This window comes from Anomaloglossus baeobatrachus, chromosome 8, assembly GCF_048569485.1.
Source record: "Anomaloglossus baeobatrachus isolate aAnoBae1 chromosome 8, aAnoBae1.hap1, whole genome shotgun sequence".
NCBI classification, from domain to species: domain Eukaryota; kingdom Metazoa; phylum Chordata; class Amphibia; order Anura; family Aromobatidae; genus Anomaloglossus; species Anomaloglossus baeobatrachus.
In genome coordinates, this window is record NC_134360.1 from 5800703 (window position 1) to 5807350 (window position 6648).

A 6648-nucleotide genomic window follows, 5' to 3' on the forward strand; every position below is an offset into this window, starting at 1 on the left:
GATCAGAGTGTCTGCTTTGTATGATCCGATCAGAGTGTCGGCTTTCTGTGATCTGATCAGAGTGTGTGCTTTGTGTGATCTGATCAGAGTGTCGGCTTTGTGTGATCCGATCAGTGTCGGCTTTGTGTGATCTGATCAGAATGTCGGCTTTGTGTGATCCGATCAGAGTGTCGGCTTTGTGTGATCCGATCAGAGTGTCGGCTTTGTGTGATCTGATCAGAATGTCGGCTTTGTGTGATCCGATCAGAGTGTCGGCTTTGTGTGATCCGATCAGAGTGTCGGCTTTGTGTGATCCGATCAGTGTCGGCTTTGTGTGATCTGATCAGAGTGTCGGCTTTGTGTGATCTGATCAGAGTGTCGGCTTTGTGTGATCCGATCAGAGTGTCGGCTTTCTGTGATCTGATCAGAGTGTCGGCTTTGTGTGATCCGATCAGAGTGTCGGCTTTGTGTGATCCGATCAGAGTGTCTGCTTTGTGTGATCTGATCAGAGTGTCGGCTTTGTGTGATCTGATCAGAGTGTCGGCTTTGTGTGATCCGATCAGAGTGTCGGCTTTGTGTGATCCGATCAGAGTGTCGGCTTTGTGTGATCCGATCAGAGTGTCGGCTTTGTGTGATCCGATCAGAGTGTCGGCTTTCTGTGATCTGATCAGAGTGTCGGCTTTGTGTGATCTGATCAGAGTGTCGGCTTTGTGTGATCCGATCAGAGTGTCGGCTTTGTGTGATCCGATCAGTGTCGGCTTTGTGTGATCTGATCAGAGTGTCGGCTTTGTGTGATCTGATCAGAGTGTCGGCTTTGTGTGATCTGATCAGAGTGTCGGCTTTGTGTGATCCGATCAGAGTGTCGGCTTTGTGTGATCTGATCAGAGTGTCGGCTTTGTGTGATCCGATCAGAGTGTCGGCTTTGTGTGATCTGATCAGAGTGTCGGCTTTGTGTGATCTGATCAGAGTGTCGGCTTTGTGTGATCCGGTGCTCTCTGATGAGAGAATCAGACTGTGAGGAGAAGACAGGGAATATCATTTCTCCATCTTCTCCATTCTGTGAGTCGGTGGAAGTTGGACTGCACTCAGATGTCACCCAGCCGCAGTCCGATGATTTCCACGCAACCATAGACCTGAATTCTGTCAGTGAGAAAAATCGGACATCGGCATTGCCCCATTGAATAACATTGGTCGGAGTGCTACCCAATAAAACGTTGTATTGCCCTCATCCGGTGTGTATGCTCGTGTGAGCGAATAATGAAATTAATAATGAGGGGAAGCTGCAATAGAAGATACAACCACAGAGCGGCGCTCGTCCTGCCCTTGTTCCATATTCAGTGTTTGTAAGTCCATTATTTACACCCACACGTAAGACCACAAGTCCAGGATTTGGCTCAGCGCTTCCCCAATCTGGAGAATGACATTAAGGAAAGTCACCTCTCCATATTATCCCTGTGTAATGGACCCCGGCTCTGCAGAATGGAGACTTTTGTCAGGAGTGATGTTCGCCGGTGGCTTTGTAAGTTAATAATCAGCTATATTAGCTCCATTGTGGTTAAGCTGCAGATCTGTGCGACCAGTGGAGCCACCAGAGCCCCGGATTTAGTCTCTGATCCCTATGATTTCTATAGGACGTGGTGAGGATATTGGACTTAGGTAAATTCATAGCTCAGGTGTTACCGATGATCCGAGACCGATTCACAGACCCCCGATCAGACATTGCTAATCTCATACAAATGCTCAGAAACCATCAACTCATAGATACATTATTACAGAAGAAGCTGCTGGAAAAGCTCCAAGAAAGAGACAGATACATCTTGTCCCCACCGGTGGTCCTCAATATTTATACTCCACATCCTAAGATATGTGTTCCTCTCCTCAGTCTTACATAGTGAGTCCTGTCTCATCTATATACAACATTAACTCTTTCTTTTCACACCGTTATTTAGCAAGTTTTTCCCGCATCCTTATAAAGGATCACAAGATCTCATGATCTCATGTCGACCATGCCTGATGAAGGGACCTGAGATGTCTCGAAAGCTTGCTTTGTAACATCACTTTATTTTATTTTAGTCGCCATTAAAAGGTATCACAAGATTATAATTTTGTTCCTCTCACTGAGAACATTCAATAACATCTCACGACAAACGCTACCAAATGATCCATTTATCCAATGCCCCGAGCCGCCGACATCTGCCGTGATCTTAAAGTTTAAAGAATTACAACATCTCCAAAAGTATCCAGAACAAGCCCCGCAGACGGAGAAGGACACATGTCCCCTCTTCCATCGTTCTCTATTGTTTCTGCATACGGAAACTTTAATCACTCACCGGTTTATGGTGGAAGTTGGGTAAATGCCTCCTCGGTTTCTTTTTATTGCATCCTCTGAAACATTTTCTTGATCGATGCTCGTTGACTCAAGGTCTGGAGATTTGGAAAATAAAAGATTGAAAAAATTCTAAAAATAAAAAGCTGAGCCTCCTGGAGAGATAGAGAAGGTGGTGTGTGCATGGTGTCGCCCCCGGTGTCCTCATGTCTGGTCCATCGTTCTTCTCTCCCTTTGTGCGCGCTTGTGAATGATGCAGCTCCCTCCGAGTCTCCGCTCCCTCCTCCCAGAGACCGAGCCTTTTCTTGACAACTGTTGAAACCTCAGTGATGGAGGATTTATTCTACACGATCCTCGGAGGAATCCGCCACCCAGCGAAATACTCTATACTCTGTAGCATCGCCCTCCCACCGCCGGCACCTCCATCCCACTGTTTACTTTACATCTCATCTTTTTTTGTGTTTCCTTCTTAGGCTGAAATTTTGGTCTCTCCTGGAGATGGTCTCCTGTCTCGCTTGTCACAATGTTTATGTAGGCGCCTGATTAATCGTTACATCTTCAAATGAAAAAAGGTGAGAAGCAAAAGAAGATTAAGAGAAATTCTGAATATATTATATAATCGCTAAAATAGCAATTTCCCGAATATAGCAATATTACTAGAATCTTATACTTCAAATATAGAAGCTATGCACTATTAACCCCTTCACCGCCATCCTGTCTTCAAGACTCAAGAAACAAATGGGAACGGCACCACCTTGAATAAATAGATTATGGAAGTGTGCTCCAACCCAAAAATAGAACTTAGAACACAACACATGGGAAAGAGTGGGCACAACTACACGAAACATGTACTGGAAAATCCAGAATAATGGAATGAAGCCAGAGGAGTCCCTTGTTGCATGCAAAACGTGTGAAAAAAGTTTATTAATAACACAGAGAAACATTAATAAGAACACTTAAAACTGGGAAAGATCAAAGGGGTGATCCACCCATGAGCAGAATGGCACATCATCACTAAAACTTCATGAAATAATGCAGATGGAGCAAATCACATAGGCTCAAAAATAACAGTACCAGAGAACAGTATACAGCAATGCATAGTCACCAAATGTAGGACTAACATAAATATGGTACAGATCAAAGAGAACCAATACAATACCAGATGAGTAAATAATGAGAGAGGAAGTGTGGGTGCGCCTGCCCCACGCGTTACGCCACCATGTGTGGCTTCATCAGGGGTAAAAAACCAACCTCGAAACATGTGTTGGGACGCCGGTCCCCACGTGTATACCTCGAAACATGTGTTGGGACGCCGGTCCCCACGTGTATACCTGGGATAAAGTCTGTGATCTGCCAGCTGGGTAAGCCATCCTGCTTTGTTAGGCTATGCATTGAGACTTTTTTATCTCTTTGCTAGCAACTTTTGCACTTGCATTTGGGCATGTAGCTGCCTTTCTAGGCACTTGTGCAGATCACTGGTAAGATCTGGTATCCTTTCCTGGGTCACGTGGGGTTTCTTCCCCTTCATCACTTCTCATACTCTGGTTTTTTCATGTTTATTTTCTATGTCATACCCTACGAAATTATTGAAAATAAAAATGTTTACACATTTCAATTACGGTTGTTTCTTGGGTGTTTTTACACTTGGTAAATTTAAAGACTCTTCAATCTAAGATTTCAGCATTTCTTGAGTTGTTACCTATTATATGTTACCTACGGTTCCTATATGTTTTATCTTGCACAAAATATGCGGCAACCAAAAAACATAATTTTGGCATTTAGATTTTTTTTGCCGCTATGCCGTTTACCAATCAGATTAATTGATTTTATATTGGGATAGATCGAGCATTTCTGAATGCAGCAATACCAAACGTGTATATTTTTTATTTTTTTTATCCCTTTAATTTTCAATGGGGCAAATGGGGGGGTGATTTTAAAGTTTTAGGGTTTTTTTTAAATTTTTTTAATTTTTTTTTTACTTTTTGTATTTTACTATGGGGCTTTAAGGATCAGCAGTGTGATCGCTCATTCTTTCCTGTAGATCAGAGCAGCATTTCTCAGATCTGTAGAAAAGCTCACCTCTTGTCACTGGCAGCAGCCGGCCGAGTGAAAGAGGAAGGGGCTCATGCTATCTACAGGAGTCATCACATGACCCTGTGCTACTGTGACAACCATCGGCTCACAGTGATCACGTCATATAACTTGGTGCCAAGTAAGTGAATGTTTACCAAAGCCAGCATGTATAGCACGCTCTGACATTTTCACAGCGTGCTGTAAGGGGTTAACAGGCATGAGTGGGTAACGAATCCACGCGTGCCTGATAGCCACACATGTCGGCTGTTCAAATCAACTGACATGTGCAGCGATCGTTGACAGCTCTCTGCAGCAGCCAGCAGGGATTAACCTTACACGATCCATGACGTACCCAGTACGTCATATGTCATGAAGAGGTTAAGGGACCACATCACATGTGAAGTGACTGTGACAGAAAATACCCAAAAGTGACCCCATTCTAAAAACTGCACCCTCAAACTACTCAAAGACAAATCCAAAAAGTTTATTAACTCTTTAGGTTCTTCACAGGAATTCAAGCATTGTGGAGGGAAAAAATAAAAATTTACTTGTCCCAAGAAAAAAAAAAAATTAAAACACGTTCATATAAGGTGAAAGGAAAACAAACTGACTCACAGCAGGAACTCATCTGTTGTCTACCAAAAGATAACCCTCTGAGCTGAAGGTCTGGAACTCCGAGAAACAAGTCCACCTAGACGAATAGCCAGCAAGCAAGTGCAGTGAAAGGTGAACACAGAAAACCCAGCCCAGAATGTGATAGGGCAGACCAAAACGGGAAACACCTGGAGGGGAGCGAAAAGAAGGGAGAACAAAGATGATAGGAACCATCAGAATTTGTACAGGGAAGAAAAGGCAATAGCCGAGCAGACAGAGGAACAGACCATGCAGCAACAGATCACTGGATTGAATCCCCAAACCGAGACATGACATGAACTAAAGTATTGCAAAATGTGGGTGCTGAATCTAGTTTAGGCAACTGTGGGGCTCAGAACAGAGGGGGTCATTTGGATTCGGGAGCATAAAATTCGCTGGATTTCTTATAGACGGAGCCAAAGCGCTTTTCCAGATACTTTGTGTTACCAGTATTGTGAAAAACCCCTATATTTCCAGAGACAGATCATGGACCTGAGTGGGAACCTGTTTTTTATTGAGTGTTCAAGCTTTTATTGTGAACATTTTATATACAGTTTTGGACCTCATTTATCCTGTGCTCTACACTAAGCACTTACATCAGAGTGTCTCAATCGAAATCTAAACTGCATGAATGCTATATTGAATATACCTAGAAAATTGAAGAATCTTAGCTCAAAAATTGGCTAATTCTTGTGTGCCCATTGACTATGGCAAGGTGACCTTTCTTTGATGGGACCCTATCTATTCTGACTCCTCTTCTCATCAGCCACAGGGTGGATTAAATTAGTGCCAGATCCTATCTTCCCTTATATTTGTAGACTTTTAGTTCAGGAGAGGCATGACACTAGGACAGGGTCCCATCAAAAAAAGGTCACCTTGATGCGGTTGATGGGAACACAAGAACTGGCCAACGTTTAAGCTAAAAACCCTTATTTTCCTAAATACAGTGCCTACAAGTAGTATTCAACCCCCTGCAGATTTAGCAGGCTTGATAAGATGCAAATAAGTTAGAGCCTGCAAACTTCAAACAAGAGCAGGATTTATTAACAGATGCATAAATCTTACAAACCAACAAGTTATGTTGCTCAGTTAAATTTTAATACATTTTCAACACAAAAGTGTGGGTCAATTATTATTCAACCCCTAGGTTTAATACTTTGTGGAATAACCCTTGTTTGCAATTACAGCTAATAATCGTCTTTTATAAGACCTGATCAGGCCGGCACAGGTCTCTGGAGTTATCTTGGCCCACTCCTCCATGCAGATCTTCTCCAAGTTATCTAGGTTCTTTGGGTGTCTCATGTGGACTTTAATCTTGAGCTCCTTCCACAAGTTTTCAATTGGGTTAAGGTCAGGAGACTGACTAGGCCACTGGAACACCTTGATTTTTTCCCTCTTGAACCAGGCCTTGGTTTTCTTGGCTGTGTGCTTTGGGTCGTTGTCTTGTTGGAAGATGAAATGACGACCCATCTTAAGATCCTTGATGGAGAAGCGGAGGTTCTTGGCCAAAATCTCCAGGTAGGCCGTGCTATCCATCTTCTCATGGATGCGGACCAGATGGCCAGGCCCCTTGGCTGAGAAACAGCCCCACAGCATGATGCTGCCACCACCATGCTTGACTGTAGGGATGGTATTCT

General features: G+C 43.4%; 1 protein-coding gene across 1 annotated transcript in view; it reads right to left on the bottom strand.

Moving 5' to 3' along the window:
• The window catches only part of HRH1 (histamine receptor H1), a 244266-nt gene extending 241660 nt beyond the window's left edge, over positions 1 to 2606 (bottom strand). Inside the window, exon 1 of the mRNA XM_075320643.1 lies at positions 2310 to 2606. The gene's annotated coding sequence lies outside the window, so the exon portion shown is untranslated. The remainder of the gene's footprint in view (positions 1 to 2309) is intronic.
• Positions 2607 to 6648: the final 4042 nt, after the last annotated feature.